At 47.5% G+C, this 21,299-nt stretch overlaps 1 non-coding gene and 1 pseudogene across 1 annotated transcript; both read left to right on the top strand.

The window, feature by feature from the left end:
* Positions 1-9,795: 9,795 nt before the first annotated feature.
* On the top strand, positions 9,796-9,902 carry LOC131822387 (U6 spliceosomal RNA). Its single transcript, XR_009350248.1, has one exon. It is a non-coding gene; the product is annotated as a U6 spliceosomal RNA (small nuclear RNA).
* Positions 9,903-20,094: 10,192 nt separating this feature from the next.
* On the top strand, positions 20,095-20,505 carry LOC131822027 (large ribosomal subunit protein eL28-like; annotated as a pseudogene).
* Positions 20,506-21,299: the final 794 nt, after the last annotated feature.

The raw sequence follows: 21,299 nt of genomic DNA, 5'->3' as shown, positions 1-21,299 counted from the left end.
GGATTACGACAGGGAGCTGTAAACTTGGGCTTATCTCTGAGATACTGTCTTTGTTCCCGTGATCATGGTTCTGCTAGTAGGAGTCCTTTGAAACACGAGCTGGGTGTGCCCCAAGGTGGGCAGAGCCAGAAGGTGACAGTGGCCCCGAGAGGCCGGGATCACCAGGATGGATGAGGCCACTGCCCTCCTGCCTGGGACTCTGGAGAAAGCAGGAGTAGCTTTCTGTCGGCAACGTTGAAGAGAGAAAGGCAGACAGGGACCAGCAGAAAAAGAGTTCTTTTCTCCCCTCTGTCAGGTGAGCGGGAGAGGTTTAAGATCATTATGGGGTGCTGGCAGCAGGGGTGGGCAGGAGATAAGATGGGAAATCAGCCAGCCATCATCACACTGCGATGGGGCAGCAAACATGTGCCTGCCATAGACCCAGTACCACGCACTCCTGGAAGGAGGAACGTGGAATTTAGAGTCAGACCTCCCTGGGTTCAGATCCCAGCTTATGCCGTTCACCAGACATGGGATTTTAGGCAAGCCATTTTTGGTAGACTGTTAACGTGGGCTTCCCCGATGAACCAAGTTTCTAGTATGCCTGCCCTGACAGAGTCCCCTTCTGTGTTGGCTCTGGGTTTGGCCACGTGACTTTCTTTGGCCAAAAGGACATTAACAAGCTTGATGGAAAGCAGAGGCTTGGCATGTTCTTTTAGGCTGAGGTCCATCCTCTCTCCAGGAGTCCAGCTGCCATGCTTGGGGAAGCCCTAGCTAGCCTGGTAAAAAGGTCATGAAGCCAAGGACCAAGGCCGCCCAGCCAACAGTCAGTACCAAGACCCCAGGCACGTGAGCAGCCCTGTTTGACCTTGCAGCCCAATATAGCTGCCAGCTGACTGGATCCACATGGGAGACCCCAGCCGACACAACCTGGAGTCCAGGAACCACCCAGTTCATCCCCAGAATCATGAGAAATTATCCCTCATTCATTATTGCTCAGCGTTGTTTGAAGCCATGAAGGTTTGAAGCCACTAAGTAATAAATAACTGAAACAACATTTAACCTTCCTGAGCCTCGGCTGTCCCTCTCCATAAAATGGGGTGATCATATCTATTGGCACAACTTACAAAGAGTGAATTTCAGACACAGTGAGGTCATTTGCTGGGCACTCGCTGTGGTTCTGGGACCACAGTGGATGCCTTATACATGGACTTTGGAGCTTCTCATCTGGAGGGCACCTCTGGGCAGTAGGTACTGTTTGGCCCACTTCACTGGCAGGGAGCCTGAACTCAGAGGGGTTCACTCACTTGCCCATGGGGGTGCATCTCGGGTCAGAGCCGGGACCCTACCCCAGGTCGCTCTTCTAACCACGATGGGCCAGCAAGGCCTCCTCCACGGAAGCCCAAACCTTCCTGTGTTTTAAGAACTCTGGCTTTGTCACGTGGTTGGAGGAGGGAGGTAGGGCGCATGCTCACAAGGCTGGCCTCCAACAAGCTCGTCTCCTTGAGGGCAAGTTAGCATGGCTACTTTTGGGGGCCAGTCCCGTGCTCTCGGCACTGCTTCTGAGAGCCCTGGGTCACAAGAGATGACAGAGTTCAGAGCAAATCCATTTTTCACTTCTAGGAAAGCAGCCAAATGCAGCTATGATGATTAGGAATAAATGCATGTCCACAGTCCACAGTCACGGGCAAAAGGCTGCTTGTTTCTCAAGAGACAGGAAGTGCCTGGGCCACGGGTGCCCTGTTCCCACCCCTGGAGTACCTCAGGAAGCCCTAAGGCCACCCTTTTGTTCCCCCATGAGTCCCCTGGAGATACACACACACACACACACACACACACACACACACACACACTAAGCCATGGGCGAGGAGGCGGATGTGGGGACCTGGCCCACAATGGGGTGGGGAGTGGGCCACAGGCCTCTGCTGGCCCAGGCAGACACCCTCCCAACCCTTCCAAGAACGGGTGAGTGACATCGGAGAGAGTGGTGAAGGAATCTCCCCTTGTCCTCTCCCAAGCTGAGAATGACCCTCTCCACCCCAGAGGCCCAGGAGCAACCACATCCTGGGTGGGCGACGGAACCCTCCAGCTGAAAAAAAATCCACAACCTCCCCACGTCCTTGATCCCCCCATCTTACTCAGAAAGCCTTTGCTTTCACAGCCTCTCAGAAGTGCTCACCCATGGCTCGGTGGGTTAAGAGTCTGCCCAACTCTTGATAGCAGCCTCAGGTCAGGATCTCAGGGTTGTGAGATCGAGCCCTGGGCTGGGCTCCATGCTGAGTGTGGAGCCTCTTTAAGATTCTCCCTCTCTGTCTGCCCCTCATCCCCGACTCCACCTGGCTTGTGCAAATGAGCCCACACACGTGTGCACACATACTCTCTCTCTCAAATAAATAAATAAATAAATTTCAAACAATGGAAGTGTTCACCCACGATACAATGTGTGGAAAGAGCTGGTCTGAACGTATATTGCTAGGGAGATCTCAACTTTGCTTAAAAAAATACATATATTTAAAATTTATAGATTTGTATATATGAGAGATACATGAAAATGAGCAGCAAGAACCACCTGAAGACGTTCTGAGTGATTTTCTCAAGCGGTAAGATGACTTTTTTTTCTTCTTTATATCTTTCCGCATCTTCGACTTCACTACAAAGGGCATGATTGCTTTTAGCATCAGAAAATAAATATTGTCTGTGCTGCTTTTTCTGAATGTGAGTGGCCTAGAAAAGTCACACCTTAAAACTCTTCCCATGCAGCACCAGTTCCTGCCTGGATTGTTAGCTGGTGTCTCAGGACATCCTAGTATTCGAGTAGGAGAGTTGGGGGTGGGAGAAGTAGGAGGACGGGGTGGGGGGGGGGGAGAAGTAGGGGGATGGGGGGAAGGGGGGAGCCACACCAACTCCAAAAGCAAAAGGGGCAGGGCCACTGAGCCAAAGCAGAAGGGGGCAGGGTCCGTGAGAGGGCAGCCTGCACATCCTTACCATAGTGACCTGAGTCCAACGGCAGTGCAAGTCTGGGTTGGAGAAGTTGCTGGAATGGAGGGCCACCCTGCCTGGCCTGGGCCTGGTGGGACAGGAATCCCTGGGCTGGGAGTAGAATTCTGAGGCTCGGTCATCATGCATGCCACCTGGGTCACCTTGGACTCGGCCACAAGATAGAATAACAGCTCTATCTTGCAGGCTGAGTCTGCATTCTAGGAGGTGAGTTGGTGCACATACAGTTTTCAGCACAGATCCTAATCCACACTGGGCACTTCCTAAATGCAGCTATGATTATTAGGAATAAATGCATGCCCACCAACTCCAGCTCTCTGGGTGAGCTCAGCATCTTAGTCATGCGGCGCCAGAAAAGGACTCAGCTATGCCATATACCCTCCGCCAGTGATTTCCTATTTTGTCCCTTGTTGGGTCCTGCTGTCCAAGAGGCCAGAGACATTTTTTTCTATCCCCAGAGCAACTTTTAGTGCTCTTTTCTGTGCAGCAAGGCGAGCTGCTCATTAGCATGAGTGAGAACCGTGCAGATGACATCACCAGAGGCCATCAAAGTAGCCCAGATGATTGTGGAATGTTTGTTTCACTCGGCTTGGAACAATGCCAGCACCCACAGCCACAGTGGGAGCCAAGTGGGGCAGGGGGCGTCTGGGGAAAGCAGCCGCAATTGGGGATGACAAAGTCCTCTCCCACTGGGGAGTGGGGCCCGAGACGAGTTCCTCCACCCTACCGCATCTCCAGGCTTGCTGTGCCCAACTGCTCACGCCCTGCTCTGACTGATCCCAGGAAAGGCTTTCCAAGTAAGTCCTTTACACGTTAGTGTGAATTTTTGTGCTCCCAATGGCCTCTCATCCCTTGAAATCCCACCGTATGGGAAGGTCCTTGGGCTTAACTGGGAAAATGAGGAGTTCTAATTTGGATGTTTTAACCACCCTGGACCCAGCCATCCACGTCCCCAAGGTCAGGACCCCCTCTAGGAGTCCAGGAACGCATGTGTTTGCCTTTATTTCTCTCATTAAGGAGACTTGAATAAAAGCACAAAAGGCTCTCTCTGTACCCTTAAAAGAGAAGGATTTAGGGGCGCCTGGGTGGCTCAGTGAGTTAAAGCCTCTGCCTTCAGCCCAGGTCATGATCCCAGGGTCCTGGGATCAAGTCCCGCATTGGGCTCTCTGCTCCGCGGGGAGCTTGCTTCCCCTTCTCTCTCTCTGCCTGCCTCTCTGCCTACTTGTGATCTCTGTCTGTCAAATAAATAAATAAAATCTTAAAAAAAGAGAGAGAGAGAGAGAGAGAAAGATTTAAAGAATAAAAACAGTATTATACTCGTTAAAAGTGATAAAAAGAGACAGAACTCTGAAGTCAGAAGGGAAAAGACGGACAGGTGTGACAAGACAAACCTTGGCAGTGTGCCACGGCAACGATCTGAGGCTGCAAACTGGGGGCCCACACATCCACCCCAGTCCCAACGTGCGTTGTTTCTTTTAGTGCTCACAATTTTTTGAATGAGTTGCTCACACTTTAAAATTGGAAGTTTTCCCATAAAAAAATCTATATTTCCAGCATCTTCTGAAGAATCAGAAGATCTGGCACCCCGGTTCCCACTGGGCAACACTGGGAGGGAGCCCAGCAGAGGGGGGCATGCTTCCCGGCCCACTGTAGCCTTGCTTTCGTGCGCAACTGGCCTCACCCCAGCAGACCCCTGAGATGTGCCGTAAATGCAGGGAAAAGACAAAAGATGTTCTCGGAGAACAGTTTTGCAGCATAGCCAACAAAAATTTAATATCCATTATATAGAAATAAGAGCCAGACAAAGAGTTGAAGGTGGGGAGGGAAATGGGGCAAAGTATAAGCCGCTAATTCATAGGAAAAAGAATTTAAGTGGAAAATAAACGTGAAACATACGCGATCCACTGGTGGTTAGGACCATGCAAAGGAAAACGAGAAGATAGTTCTTTTTCAAAAGCCATCAAGTTGGCAGAAAAATCAGCCCGCTTTCTAGCAACGCTGTTGTGCGAGGTTGTGGGCGAAGGAGAATGTGTGCCTTGTTGGTGAGCATGTAAGTGGGTGCAACCTTTTTGGAGGGCGATTTGCAGTTCCAGTGATTATTTTGAATACACACGCCTTTAATGAAATACAGGGAACATTTTATGGAAATAGAGCATTCATAGAGAAAAGGCTGATAGACGGTAAGTGTGTGGCTCAGACACGGAACATGTCCATGTAACTATCACCTAGTCCAAAGAGGAGAACATTATCAGTGCACAGAAGCCCCCGTGTTCTCTCCTACTCAGTAAATCCCCCAGGTAACCACTATCTTGACCCCTAGCAGGATCTGCCTGTTTCTGAACATTCCATGAATGGAATAATATAGTATATATTCTTCTGTGTCTGGCTTCTTGCACCAGGTATTATACTTTTAAGCCTCATCTATATCGCTCTGTGAAGCAGAACCTTCATTTTTGTTGGTGCATAGAATTCCACAGCATGACCAGACCACGCTGGGTTGTTTTGTTGTACTGCTGAAGAACATTTGGGTGGTTTCCAGTTTGGGGCTATTGTAAATAGTACTGCTGTGAACATTCTTGCATGTGACTTTGGGTACACATAGAAACACATTGCTGTTGGGTATCTCTCTCTTGACAACACTTGCCATCTGGAATCTCTCTTACAGAAGCCTCGGAGAGAATAAGCCTGAATGTCCAAGGGTGTTTATTGGAAGCCTAAAAAATAGTGGGGTCAAGGGCTGCCTGGGTGGCTCAGTCGTGAGGTGTCTGGCTCTTGGTTTCGGCTCAGGTCATGGTCTCAGGGTTTTGGGATCGAGCCCCACGTCTGGCTCTTTGCTCAGTGGAGAGTCTACTTGAGATTCTCTCCCTCGCCCTCTGCCCCTCCCCGTACTCACACTCCCCCCGCCCCTCTCTCTCTCTCAAATAAATGAATAAGGGCACCTGGGTGGCTCATTCAGTTAAGCATCTGCCTTCAGTTCAGGTCATGATCCCAAGGTTCCTGAGAACCTGCTCTCCCTCTCCCTCTGCCGCTCCCCTGCTTATGCTCTCTTTCTCTCTCTCAAAATAAATAAATAAAGCCTTAAAAAATAAATGAATAACTAAAATCTTTTAAAAAATAGTGGGAATAACCTCTGTGTTTACGAATAATGATATGGTTTAAAAATGTATTATCTAGGGGCCCCTGGGTGGCTCAGTCGGTTAACTGTGTAACTCTTGATCTCAACGCAAGTCTTCATCTCAGGGGTGTGAGTTTGAGGCCCTGTGGAGCCTACTTAAAAAAAAAAAAAATATATATATATATATATATATATATATATATATATACATACATACACACACACACACACACACACACACGTGTGTATCTTAATCCTGACTTGGAATAGTACACAGTTGGTAAAAAAAAAAAAAGAGAGAGAGAGAATAAGAGACATGGGTCCTGATATACAAGGCTGCCCACACACTGTCAAGTGGAAAAAAAAAAAACCATCCTGCAAAAATATAGATATTACAATATATAGAGATAGATATTGCGTGGTACCACTTTTTAAACAAACAAAAGGTAAAACAGAACTTTATATGTGGAGATTTGTGGGCATTAAATGTCTAATAAGACTTTTCACATATGAGCTAGGGGTGGGGGAGGACAAGATTTGACATACACTCTACGTATCTCAAATGTACCTATTTTCTCCATCTTCATTGAAATTGCCCTATTCTAAGCCACCCTGACCTTTGGCATTGAAAACACAGTGGTTCTCTCTCTCTCTCTCTTTTTTTAATATTTCTTTATTTTACTTCTTAAAGAAAGAAAGCACAAGCTTTATTTCTTTATTTTACCTCTTAGAGAGAGAAAGAAAGCAGGAGCAGGGGTGGGGCGGAGAGAGAGAGAGAAAATCCTAAGCAGGCTGTGTGCTGAGCACAGAACCCGACTCAGGGCTTGATCCCACAGCCCAGAGATCACGACCTGAGCCAAAATCAGGGGTCTGACACTGAGCCTCGACTGAGCCACCTGGGTGCCCCACGCACAACGGTCCTCTTACTGGTTCACCTGTCAAGTCATCTCTGCCACAATGGACTCAGGAGACCCCCTGTGGAAGGGATTGGCCTCAAGAGTACACTTCTGTGGCCGCGATCCCGGGGTCAGGATGCCGCTGTAAGACTGTCTGTGGCACAGCCCATGATATTGCCCATTAAGTGAAAGAGGGGTCTTGTGAAAAGGTAGGCAGAGTATAGTCTGATTTTTTAAATATATATATATATATATATATATATATATATATATATTTTTTTTTTTAGAGAGGGAGAGAGAGAGAGACTGGGGAGGGGCAGAGGGAGAGAGAGGGAATATTAAGTGGGCTCCACGCCCAGCACGGAGTCTGACACAAGGCTCGATCTCATGACCCTGAGATCATGACCTGAGCCAAAATCAAGAGTTGAACGCCTAACCAGCAGAACCACCGAAGCGCCCCTTAAAGCATTTTAAAGTTAAAACAATACTTGACAAGTGAACATACATAGGTGCATTAAAATCTTCGAAAGCCACGGCTAGCACAGTCTCTCCTCATCCACAAAGTGGGTTACAGGCAGGTGGTCCCCTAGGAACCACTAGGTCCACCATGGCGCCCCAGTGACCAGCCACGTGTTCACACAGGCAGGGCTAGAACCTCAGCTGATCTGGGTCCTGGCGGAACACAAGAAGATGGAGGTCTGTGGAGAACAGCTGTCTTCCATTCACCTCCCATTGCACAGGCCGGGGGGATTAAAGCCCAGAAATGTGTTCTCTCACAGTTCCAGGGCTAGATGCCCCAGGTCAAGGGGCCAGCCAGGTTGGTTCCTTCTGAGGGCTGTGAGGGGGCATCTGTCCCAGGCCTTTCTGCTGGGTCTGTAGAGGGCTGTCTTCTTCCTGTGTGCTCACACCCTTTTCCCTCTGTGTGTGGTGGCAGTGTCCTAATCTCCTCTTCGTACAAGGACATGGGTTGGATCAGATGAGGGCCCAGCCATAGGATTGTACTTCAGCTCTTTACAAAAATCTGCCTCCAAATACAGTCACATTCTGAGGTACTGGAGGTTAGGGCCCCAAGGTTCAAATTGCAGCTGGGGGGGGGTGCCTAATTCAGCCATAACACCTCCTTATCTCCCCCAGGAGGCTTGCAGGAGCAATTCCTGGGTTCTGATGAGGTAGGAGACCTACATACCTTCTGCCACAGGACAGGGCCACACACTACAAAACCTCCTCGTTGTGTGCTGCCGGCCTGGAATTAGACCGTCCAGGCCCATTTATCTCAGTGGCACCCTTTGTGGCGTGGGATGACCCCTCCCCCAAGGAGCCAGCACTTTCATCTGATCTTCCTTTCACTGTTTTTGTAAGTAAGAAAGTGTCTAAAATCTAAAAGTGGCTCGTTGCTTATTTACCAGCCAAATTAGCCCAGCCTTGGCCTTGGCTTTCCTGGAAAGTCTTCATGGGTCCTTGACAACAGGCACTGGAATGTGTTGCAAAAACAGAAACACAAATCCTGCTAACAGAGGTGGGAGAAAGAAGATATGAAAGATGGCTCTCAGTTCTGCGTTCCGCTCCTCCCCGCACCAAGCCCCCAGCCTTTATGTCCCCCGAATTTGAACTTGCCTGATGTTTACAAAATAGGGGCCCCTGGCTGGCTCAGTCAGAGGAACATGCAACGCTTGATCTCAGGGTTCAAGCCCCACGGTCGGTATAGAGATGCCTAAAGAAATAAATAAACTTAAAAAGCCATTAAAGTAAAATAAAGAAAATGAATTCGCAAAAGGTAAAACACAATTCTGTGGGCTTGTCTGTGGGCAATTAAATATTTAAAAGAACTTTTTACCTATGAAGTGATAGTACTAATCATCCTTGAGGAAGGAGGACGAGGCACATGGAAGGGATTTCAACATTTTATAAATATTTTATATAACAGGACTTCTGATGCCCAAGCTGAGTCCACCCCCAGGGAATATCCCATGAACCACAACGAGAGACCACTTCACATCCATGAGGATGACCATTATTAAAAACAAATAAACAGGGGCGCCTGGGTGGCTTAGTGGGTTTAGCCTCTGCCTTCGGCTCAGGTCATGATCTCAGGGTCCTGGGATCGAGCCCCACATTGTGCTCTCTGCTCAGCCAGGAGCCTGCTTCCCGCTCTCTCTCTGCCTGCCTCACTGCCTACTTGTGATCTCTCTCTCTGTCAAATAAATAAATAAAATCTTAAAAAAAAAAAATAAACAAAACAAAACAAACTAAACCAATGGAAAATACAAAGCGTTGACTAGGATGGGGAGAAATCAGAACCCTTGCACCCCCGCTGGTGGGAACAGGAAATAGGTAGCCACTCTGGAGACCAGCGAGCCAGTCAGGAAAGGACAAATCCTGCATGACTCCACTTAGATGAGGTCCCTAGAGCAGTTGCAGTCACAGAGACAGAAAGTGGGATGGCAGTTGCCAGGGGCCGGGACACTGGGGAGAATAGGAAGTTAGTATTTAAGGGGTACAGAGCTCCTGTTTGGGAAGATGAGAAAGTTCTAGAAATGGAGGGTGGTCATGACTTTATGACACCTTCCTGTGCACTTAAAAACACTTAAGATGGGGGACCTGGTGGCTCAGTCTTGATTTTGGCTCAGGTCATGATCTCAGGGTTATGAGATCGAGCCCCGGCTTTGGGCTCCAAGCTCAGTGGGAAACCTGCTTGAGATTCTCAATCCCTTTCCCTCTACCCCTCCCCCCAAAATAAATAAATAGTTTTAAAGAATGCTTGTGATGGTCAACTTTATGTTATATTTTACCATATTAAAAAGTGATATCGTGCTCACTTCAACAGCGTGTGTAGTAAAATCAGGCCAATATGGAGATGATCAGCATCGACCATGCACAATGACGACGTACAAATTCAGGAAACGTTTGGTGTTTTTTTAATGCAGGAAAGATATGAAGGCTGGAATAAAAATGTCCTAGTATCCTACAACTTACCTTGCCACCAAAAAAGTATTAAGAAAATGATCTCTTCTAAAATAAACTCTATACTACATACATACACACACACACACAAACACACACACACACAGAGTTCAGCTAAAGATTTGAGAGGCTTTGACAGCTCATCCACCTGTGAGCTAATTGCCAAACTCCCCATGCGGGGACAGTCTCCCACCAGCGAAACGGACATGCAGTGGGTATATCATTCCCCTTTTCTTTCTTTTCTGTGCACAGACTATGAGAGGGGACACAAGGTCAAAGGCTGAGACACATAGAGTGTTCCTGAACCCCCTCTCCATCCTCTCTGTCTCACCCTACACCTGTCTCACTGCACCTCCTCGGTGGAAGCTTCGCAAACTCTTCCTGCGCCATAGTAGGCGCCATAACTGCAGCCACAGATACTCATTCCATGCGTGTTGTTTCGGCCCGTCCAACTCCCTGCTTCATTATTAGCTGACTTTGTACGGCTGTGTGTGTGTCTTCTCTCCCCAACTAGACCAGAAGTTCCTCGAAGGTAGACACCGATTCTTTGCCCCTTTTGGATCTCTTTAGCACTCGTGTCAATGTCTAGGGTATGGTAAGGGGTAGGCTTATCCAGACAATGGAGTACCATTCCACACTAAAAAGAAATGAGCTGTCAAGCCATGAAAAGACATGGAGGAACCTTAAATGCATGTTACTAAGTAAAAGAAGCCAAACTGAAAAGGCTACAAACTGTGAGTCCAACCACATGACCGTTCTGGAAAAGATAAAACTATGGAGACAAGAAAAAGATCAGTGGTTGCCAGGGATTCAGGGGGCCCCAGAGAGGGAGGGAGGGACAAATAGATGGAGCACAGAGGATGTTTAGGACAGTGAAACTACTCTGTGTGACACAATAATGGTGGATGTATGACATTATGCTTGTATCAAAACCCATCGTAAAACAAAAAGCGTGAACCCTAATGAAAGCTACGGAGCTTGGTTAATAATAACGTACCAATATTGAACCAGTCTGTCCAATTTTCTCATAAACCACATCGATGTTTTCCCTCGGTGAAGGGAAGCTGGAAAGGTTTATCCAGGCCTGACATTTTTTTTTAATTGAGGTATAATTGACATATAACATTATATTAGTTTCAGGTGTGCAACATAAGGATTCGATCTTCATATACGCAGTGAAATGCTCACCGCAATAAGTCTAGCTACCCCCCTGCCACCATCTGAAGTTACATAATAATCAATCCGATGTTGTTGACCATTGTCACCATGCAGCATGTGACAGCCCCATGACTTATTTATTTTATGGCTGGAAGTTTGTACCTCTTGACCCCCTTCTCCCATTTCACCCACCCCCAACCTCTCCTCCCCTCCGGCAACCACCAATCTGTTCTCTGCATCTGTGAGTTTTGTTTGCTCGTTTGTTTTGTTTTTTAGATTCCACATATAAGTGAAATCATATGGTATTTGTCTTTCTCTGTCTGACTTATTTCACTTGGCATCCTACCCTCTGGGTCCATGTTGTCACAAATGACGAGATCTCCTTCTTTTTTATGACTGAGCTGTATTTCAGTGTATATATACATACTTTATCTTTTTTATCCATTCATCTACTAATGAATTGGTTGTGCCCATATTGTGGGTATTGTAAATAATGAACATAAGCATGAGTCTATCTTTTCGAATTAGTGTTTTTGTTTTCTTTGGATAAATACCTAGAAGTGGAATCACTGGATTGTTCTAGTCTTGATATTTTGAAGAACCTCCATACTGTTTTCCACAGTGGCTGCGCCATTTACATTCCCACCAAGAGTGCATGCCTTTTCTGCACGCCCTTGCCAATACTTGTTATTTCTTGTCTTTTTGACACTTGACATTCTGACAGGTGTGAAATGATATCTCATTTGTGGTTTTGACTTGCATTTCCCACTGATGAGTGATGTTGAGCACTTTTTCATATGTGTGTTGGCCATTTGTAAAATGGAAATTTGGAAAAATAATCTATTTAGGTCCTCTGCCCGTTGTTTGATTGGACTGTTTGGTTTTTGCTCTGGAGTCATGTGACTTCTTTGTCTATTTTGGATATTAATACCTTATTGGATATATGACTTGTAAATATTTTCTTCCATTCCATAGGTTTGCCTTTTTATTTCTTTGCTGGTTTCCTTGGGTATGCGGAAGATTTTTAGTTTGACATAATCCCACTGCATTGCCCTTGTCATTGGACTCAGATCCAAAAAATATCACGGAGAGTGAGGTCAAGGAGCTTACCACCTGTGTTTTCTTTCAGGAATTTTACTGTTTCCAATCTCATATTCAATTCCTTAGTCCATTTTTTGAGTTGAGTTTTGTGGATGGTATAACATAGTGGTCCGGTCTCATTCTTTTGAATGTGGCTGTCCAGTTTCCCCAATGCTATTTATTAACGAGACTGTGCTTTCCCCATTGTATATGCTTGCCTCCTTTGTCATAAACTAATTAACCTTATGTGCATGGGTTTATTTCTGGGCTCTCCATTCTGTTCCATTGATCTGTGTGTCTGTTTTTATGCCAGTACCATATTGTTTTGATTACTGTGGCTTTGAAGTATAGTTTGAAATCAGGGTCCATAATGCCTCCAGCTTTGTCCTTCTTTGTCAGATTGCTTTGGCTCTTCACGGTCATTAATGATTCCATACAAATTTTAAGATGGATTGTTCTATTTCTGTAAAAAATGCCACTAAAACTTTGATAAGGCTTATGGTGAATCTGTAGATTGCTTTGGGTACAGACCTGTCATTTTTCAAAATGCCAAGAAATATAGTTGGGAATAAATTAAAGTTTCTCCTCAAAGCCCAAGAAGAAAAATTGTAAGAGGAATAAGCATGTATTTGTGAGCTAAGATGTACACAGAAAGTTGTGTTTCGTTACATGTTGCTCTAATTAGTGTATATTTTGTATTGAAATTTCAAGTAATTTTTACAGAAAACCAAAGCATCCTTAATTATATCTGAAATCCCCTTTCAAGGCCTCCTCCTGCCCTGACCTCTAAAGGGAAGGTAGAGGCCACATGTGATTTCATTCACAGAACTAAGAAAGGGAGTTAAAAACCAAATGTCCAGAGTGCCTGGCTGGCTCAGTCGGTAGAGCATGCAACTCTTGATCTGGGGGCTGAGAGTTCAAGCCCTGCCCTGGGCATGGAGCCTACTTAAAAAAGAAAAAAGAAAAAAAAAAAAAGAAAAGAAAAGTCCAACTTGACAGCAGTATTACTTGCCCACTTAATGGTTTCAGGAAAAACCATATTCAGGGGACACCTGGGTGGCTCAGTCGTTAAGCGTCTGCCTTCAGCTCAAGTCATGATCCTGGGGTCTGGGGATCGAGCCCCGCATTGGGCTCCCTGCTAGGCGGGAAGCCTGCTTCTCCCTCTCCCACTCACCCTGCTTGTGTTCCCTTTCTCGCTGTGTCTCTTTCTGGCAAATAAATAAATACAATCTTAAAAAAGAAAGAAAGACCAACAGTATTCAGGGAAGTGCACTGCAGAAAGAAACATGAAGGCTCTGATGTCAATAGATATTTGTCAAGAAAGTGTGCAGACAACAGGCGGTGAGCGGGACAACGGTTCCTGGTGGCTGTTTCTATAACAGACCAGGGCAGGCCAACATCAGCGGCCCGTGTGAATTTCCACTGCCTTTCTGCCCCTCCAAACCCATGATGCAACGCACACGCAGGTTGCAAACTCTTCTGTATGTCCAAGTGTCCAGCTTTTGCTCTGTTGAGCTCACTGCATCACTAGCAAGAGGCACTAACATTATTTTGTAGGCATTTGGTTGCCTGACTTCAGGGTGCAAATATGCAGGAAGGAGAGGCGAATCAGTGTCCCCAGCTGGTGGTCCTGATGCTCGGTTCGGAGGAGGACCTTCCCACAGTCCCGGCTCCCAGGTGACTGCGATTCTCGGCTTCCCACGGCCCCCTCGGCTCCCTCTCTCATTTATCATTCTTTCACTCCCATGCCAGCTTCTGATAAGATGCTAGAAAACAGGCCCTGGGAGGGAGCTAATTACTTAAGTGGCGGACAGAGAGGACACGCAATGGCTTGGTAATGGTCTCTGAGCCTCGTGAGGGTTATTACCACAGGCCGCAGTGACTGGCAGTGTCTCCGGTCGGGTTCCCCGGAAGCAGAGTCCTGGGCACAGATTCTTGCGCAAGTGAATTATTGAGGGAGGGCTCTCAGGAGAAAAAGGTAAAGACAGGACATAAGCAGTGGAGGGCAGGGGAAGAAGCAAAGTGAAGATGGAGATTTAGACTCAGCCCGATTCCCTGGCTGAAGGGGGTGGAGATCACAGTCATTCCTCCCCATACATGACACAGGGGGCCGGACCTTTAGAGTCCCTGTATCCGTTAGTCACTGACTGCAGGCCACCCTCACTGGGGGTTCGGGGGCACGTAAGCCCCAAGTCCTCAGCTCTGGGCAAGGCTACAGGAGCAGGCAGACACCGGTTCCTGAGACAACATTGAAACGGTAAGCCGCTCCTCTGGAGATGAGCACCGTGGGCAGCTCAGGGAATCTGGCTGGATACCGTGGCATCCACCAACGGTGGCTGCTAATACAACAGGGAGAGAAGTGAGGCAGCCACCAGGAAAAGCCTCTGGAGCTTTCTGCAGTTGCCAGTTACTGGAACTGATGGATAGGGAATGGCCATCACCCAGCTAGAAGCAGACCCAAGCAGGAGATTTGGGCAGGTGCCTTCAGGAAAGACCCAAGCTAAGAATTTTTTAAATAGTTTTTTTTCAAATATTTTATTTGTTCATGAGAGAGAGAGAGAGAGAGAGAACACGTGAGCAGAGGGGAGGGGCAGCGGGAGAGGGTGAAGCAGTCTCCTGGCTCAGCACAGAGCCCAATGCAGGGCTCAATGCAGGGTTCAAGGTTGTGTTTGATCCCAGGACCCAGGGATTATGACCTGAGCCGAAGGCAGATGCTTAACCAACTGAGCCACCCAGGTGCCCCCAGGTGGCTGTTCTAGGCACTTTCAGTCTGTTAGTCTCATCTAAGCCTTGCAACAACCTTATGAGTGAGGCATTATTCTTACCATCCCATTTTACAGATGAGGAGACTGTGGCCAAGAGAGGCTTATTTGCCCAAGTGAACAGTTGGAGGTAGTAGAGGCAGGATTTGAACCCAAGTGTCTGACTCATGAGGGCTACACCACCACTCTGCTTTCCCTGGTTGTCCCTCTAGCTGGGGTAGTCAGGAGCTAGACAGCAGGAGACCAACCTGGATGCTATCAGCTGACCATGTTTATAAACCTCGGCATACATCAGAAGCAGCCATGGTTGATTGTTGCACAATAGAACCTGGACCTCATCCTGAATCAGGACCCAGGACTGAGAGGCGGGTGACAATCTATACATTGAGCAAGCTCCCCAGGTATTCTGACACTGGCAGTCCAGAGTCAACTCTGAAACCCCACAATCGTCCAGATGAAAGAGCAGGGTCAGGTTCAAGTCCTAGCTCTTGCACTTTCTACCTGGGTGATCTTGGAAAGGTTAACTAACCTCTCTTAGCCTCAGTTGTTCTCAAATCTAAAATAAAAATAATAATAATGTTCCTCTTAAGATTTAGTGAAATTTAAACTGAGTTACTGCACATATAGTATAGTTATACATATATATTTTTTAAACTGTATGTGCATCTTACATATATAGTGCATATTAGATTTTATTTCTATATATATGACAAAGGTCAGGTAGGCCAAATTATTGAGGGTGCTTATCTCTAGGGAGGAAAATAAGGGGGTGGTGTAAAGAGGGGAGAGAATGGACTGGAAGAAGTGTTCACTTTTTACTCTATGTATTAAATTTTAATTTTTTTTTTTATTGAGAGAGACCACAAGAGGGAGGGAGAGGGAGAGAGGGGGAACGTCTCAAGCAGGCTCCATGCCCCAGCATGGAGGCCAACCCCTGGCTCTATCTCAAAACCCTGAGATCACCACCTGAGTCAAAATCAAGAGTTGGGCACTCAACTCTAACTAAGCCACCCATTTGCCCCAAATTTTAAGTTTTTACAAAAAGAAGATATTAAAGTACTGCATATAGAAAATGTATTTCATCCAAACCAAACAGGCCAAATAGAATCATCTAGATAAAGTGCCTGGCACACAGTAGGCACTCAATTCATGGGAGCCGTTAGCATCATTGTTCTCATCCACAAACATTTGTTGAGTGTCTATTATGTGGGAGCCATCGTAGTCAGGCTCCATAGGGAGGCAGAGAAATACAAAACAAAGTCCCCGCTCTCACATGCACAAAAAAACCCCAAACACCCAATGGCAGTGTTTACTTTGGGTCCAATGAGTGCTATAGAAAATAAAGCCTTTAAGAAGTTGAAATGAGAGAGAGATCATTTCCAGCTGGCCTCTTCAGGGGAGGTGGGGCTTGTGCAAGGCATTGAGGAAAAGGGAAGATTTCAATAGGCAGAGAAAGGGGGAAAGAACATTCCAGCGGCAGAAAAGAGCGAGGTTCAAAGGGCAAAGGGACTCTGTAGGCATGCGCAGAAAACACCGAGGGAACATTTGGCTCGGCTCCCCCGGGTCTGCAGGGGACAACCAGGCCGGATCTGACAGCGGCAAGAGCCGGCCTCTCCTCCCTCGACTGCAATAAGACAATCTCTAGCCCCAATCCTTCCGGTACCTGGAAGGGGGCCAAGAGTGACTTTCTTTACAGTTCTTGACCCTTGTGGGCTGAGCCTAAGAATGGGAAGCAAAGTAGCCAGGGCCATTAAAAAGAAAAAAAAAAAAAAAAAAAAAGTGAACCCTTTCCCTTAACTGCTGGTGCCCAGGTGCGCGCAGGGCAGCCACACCAAGCCGGGGGTGCGGACCCGCGGGCCCACTGTAACGTGCCTGACGTGCATGCGCCTGCTTCTACGTGGGGCGTGGGGGGGAGCGACGCGTGAGCGCGCACGTCGTAATGACATGTGGTATTTCCTGTGATTGTGTGCTGTGATATACTGGGTTGAGTTATGAGGGCAGTGTGTGCTAACCGCATTCCTGAAGGCTAATCTCTGTGAGCAACGAAGAAGGGGGCAGAGAGAAACAAGCAGCCGGCGACGGATCTAGCCACAGAGCACGTCGCTGCCTTCCGTGGGCAGCGCCGGGACTCGGGGGAGGGGGCAGCCTGGGAGGTCACCTGGCAGTGTTCGCACGGGGGGCACGCGAGTTATCGGGAATAAAACTGGGGGGCATTTAGATTCCAGACGGAGCCGGAGTGGCCTCCTGATCAGCAAAGTGTCGCATCGCGGCACCCTGACATCGTCCTTGAGCTGCTGCCTGTGTGTATCTCTCCACAGCGTGTATACAGAGACTAGGGATAAACACTTTTTTAAAAAAGTTAAAGCTTGATTAGCTGAACACCACAAGGCCCTGGGAAATTGAATTTAAGAAAAATTTGGATAATTGGAACAGCATATAATATCGAGAATGTTAAACACACAAGTCGGCTTGAGCACAGAGTTTATGGCAAGCTCTGATTAAAATGAAGTTTCTGATAATCAAAGTTTTAATGGCAGAGGCTCATTTGAATTTCTTCTGTCTAGAAGGGAGATTAGATATCGTGTGCACAGAATATCTTGTGATAGTTTCCAGTCTTCCCAATTCCACTTGGGTCACATACACACTGTGTTATGTATGTATTTATTTCATGAAAAGTGCTCTATCCTCTGGTCGGCCCCCAACTAGCCCAAACAGGACTTGCCACAGATGTGTTTATCAGATTGCTCTGCAAATGCACGGGGAGGAAAAGTCTGCCTATCGTCTAAGTGATTTCAAAATCAAAGCCATTCCAGACACACCAGAAGCCTAAAGCAGCCAAGAGATAGGCCGAGTTTATAAACTTCCATAATATGTTTATTGCAAGGATGGCAATTACCCAATATCCCTGCCCTCCTGGGTCTTAGATCAGAATATTTCCACAAAAAGAAATCTGTGTTCGACTGCATTTAGCCAGTCATAATTCCAGATGTCTGGAATGTTCCAACACCAGGCATGGGGCTAGGGAGGAAGAAAGGAAGGAAGCTGCTGATCATTGTTAGAGCCCCGTGGTAGTCTGTGGTGGCATGTCTAGTGTGGCTGCTTGTCCCTCTTCCTCCTCCTCCTAATGGCCAGGTGTCACAGGAGTATCGTTAGATGGGGCGGGGGGCGGGGTTGGCTGTCCTGAGCCACCAGATGCTTTTCTGTCCGGCTCTGGAAACCCAACATGTCACATCAGAGACGTAATATCTTTTTTTTTTTTAAATTTTATAATTTTTTTTTAAAGATTTTATTTGACAGGCAGAGATCACAAGAAGGCAGAGAGGCAGGCGGAGAGAGAGGAGGAAGCAGGCTCCCTGCCGAGCAGAGAGCCCCATGCGGGCGGGGCTCGATCCCAGGACCCTGGGATCATGACCTGAGTCGAAGGCAGAGGCTTTAACCCACTGAGCCACCCAGGCGCCCCAGGGACGTAATATCTTAATGAAATGACTCGAGTGTGCGTAATTTACGCTAGAACGGAAAATGCTGACATGGCAGAAAGGACGCTTGTTCCTGCGGTTGCCGGAGCACATTCGGGCCACATCGCTTGGGAATGAATCAGACCAGCATTACAGGGAAGCTGCTAAGAGAATTGCCTCCTCGAGCGCTCCTATCAAATGTTGAGGTTATTTACCGCGAGCGTACATGGTGGCCCATTCTGCCCTGTTCGCTGGATCACAAATTTGGGTGAGTTCAGTCATTTGTCCCAGACTCCTTCCGGAGCCTGAATAAGAGGCAGGGTTATTCCGTAGAGTCATCAAAAGGATTGATTCTGCCCTTTCCTCTGGGGCTCTTCTGGCAAACATTAAACATCACAGCACCCTATTAAGGGAAGTTGAGGTGCTCGTTTCATAGATGCTAAGACTGATACCAAGGTTTTGCATCCATGACACCTTATGGCCAACGGCATAGATTTTGTTTTGTTTTGTTTTGTTTTGTTTTGTTTTTTACCCCCAGCAGACTGAGATGTGGTGGCTTGGATATGGCATGGCTGAAGAAGTCAGAGTTTCTTCTGATCATCATGGGGCTAGGGAGTGGGGTCTTAAACTCTGAAGCCTCTGTCTTCTGCTCACCACGGGGCAAGAGGCATCAGTTCAAGGCCAGGTGCAAGAAGACTTTTTCTGCTGGTCTCTATGCCAGGAAGTCTCCAAAGTGGAATGACACATACCCTAAAACAAGATAATCCTTTGAGGAGTAGGGGTAATGGGTTGAATTGTGTCCCACCAAAATTCATGTGTTGAAGTCCTTGGCCCTAGTACCTCTGAATATCACCTTTTTTGGAGATAGGATATTTATAGAGGCAATGGAGTTAAAATGAGGTCACTAGGGTGGGCCTAAAAAATATGACTAGCGTCCTTATAGAAAGGGGAAATTTGGACACAGACATACACAGAGGGAAGACAATGGGAAGAGACACAGGAAAAAGATAAGCCAAGGACAGAGGCCTGGAACAGCTGCCTCCCTCACGGCCCTCAGAAGGAACCAACCCTGCCAGCACCTTGATCTTGGACTTCTGGCCTCCAGAACCATGAGACAGCGCATTCCTGTTGTTTAAGCCCCTCAGCGGGTGGTTCTTTGTTATGACAGCCCGGGCCAATTAATTTACGTAGGAAGAAAACATCAGAACTTGAGAATTTTCCTTACAACATTATGGTAGTTTGGCTTATTTTTTTTAAGGTTTATGTATTTATTTAAGAGTGAGAGAGAGAGCTGGGGAAGGGACAGAGAGAGAGGGAGAGAAGAAACCTCCCCACTGAGCACAGAGCCAGAGCCCCCAGTGGTTTGGCTTATTGATCCTAATTCATGGCTCACCTGGAACAGAAACGACACCGCTTCCTGGTGACTTTGCAGTGCTTTGCACTGTGGGTGGGATATACTCTGGCCACCCACGGGCAGTTGGGCTTGAGCAAGATTATTGCCAGAAGTGGCACGTGAGAGGCCACTTTAAACGTGTTGCGTGGTATGGTTTGCCCTCTTGAGCTTCTGCCATCACTAGGAGAACAGGTCCCAGGTGGCTGTATTCGCATCAGCCAGGGCTCCAGACTTGCACAGATTCTGTGACCTGGAGCACTTTCCATCTCAAACTGCGATGGGGAGAGGAGCTGCTGCCATGTCCTCCCACCGGCAATGGATGGTGGGGCAGAAGTGCTCCAGCTTCCTGGTGGAGAGGAACAAGCAGGTGTACAGCACTGACCCCAATAACCTGAAGGCAAACAAGTCCTTCCACTACATGGGCTGATTCACCGCTAGACTCTGGGTGTGGAGCCCAGTCCCCGGAACAGAGATGTGGTGGTGGTCATGAAGCAGAGATCCCGCCAGTGAAAACCCACCACTACCTGCTTGTGAGTCACCAGGAACCAGAAGGCCCAGGAACCCTGAGCAGCACCAGGCCCGTGATCCGCAAGAACGAGTACCGCCCAGATCTGCACATGACCGCCATTCACAAAGCCAGCACCATTCTGTGCAGCCAGAAGCTCCTGATGGTGAAGAGGAAGTGACCCGCCCCACAAAGAGCTCCTGAGCACCTGCCCCCCACCTCCAAAACAATAAAGATGTCAACCACCCCAAACAAACACACAAAACCCAAAAAAAAACCCATGACTTGGAACCACTCCCAGCCATCCTGCTGACATAGCCAAGCCTAGCCAAGATCAGTCAGAACCCCACAGCTCTGCAGGACTGTGAACAAGAAAAATAAACACTGGGTATCATAAGCCACTGAATTTCGGAGCGTTTGTTCCGCAGCATTATGGCGGCAAGAGCTGACGATTACAGTGACCAGTATACGACATGCAGACTGGCCTTGTTGGGGCTGTACATCACCACTCAGCATCCAGTGTGACAGGTGAGGAAGGCTAAGGGAAGAGTGGCAGTCCCATACCTTGGACACCATCTGCCTCAGATGGTTTTTCACCTTCAGCAAATGGCCTATGATGAATGCCATGGTGAGTGAATTTACAGATTACATTACGGTGCTCTAACCAAACTAATCATCACCAAATGAGCAAGGGGCTCGAAACGGTTCCTCTAACGAATCCATGGCTGGAAGATAGTCCTATAAAATGAAGCCTAAGCTAAGAAGAAACTGGTGGTGCTCACAGTTTCCCTACTTTGAGAGCTAGTTCATTTTAAAATTTTCACACTTAAGGAGACAATTTAAAATACGGCTTTTTGGGGCGCCTGAGTGGCTCAGTGGGTTAAAGCCTCTGCCTTCAGCTCAGGTCATGATCCCAGGGTCATGGGATCGAGCCCCACATCGGGCTCTCTGCTAAGTAGGGAGCCTGCTTCCCTCTCTCTCTCTGCCTGCCTCTCTGC

Source organism: Mustela lutreola, chromosome X (genome assembly GCF_030435805.1).
Source record: "Mustela lutreola isolate mMusLut2 chromosome X, mMusLut2.pri, whole genome shotgun sequence".
In the NCBI taxonomy this organism is placed as follows: Eukaryota; Metazoa; Chordata; class Mammalia; order Carnivora; family Mustelidae; genus Mustela; species Mustela lutreola.
This window is presented reverse-complemented; position numbering and strand designations above follow the sequence as displayed.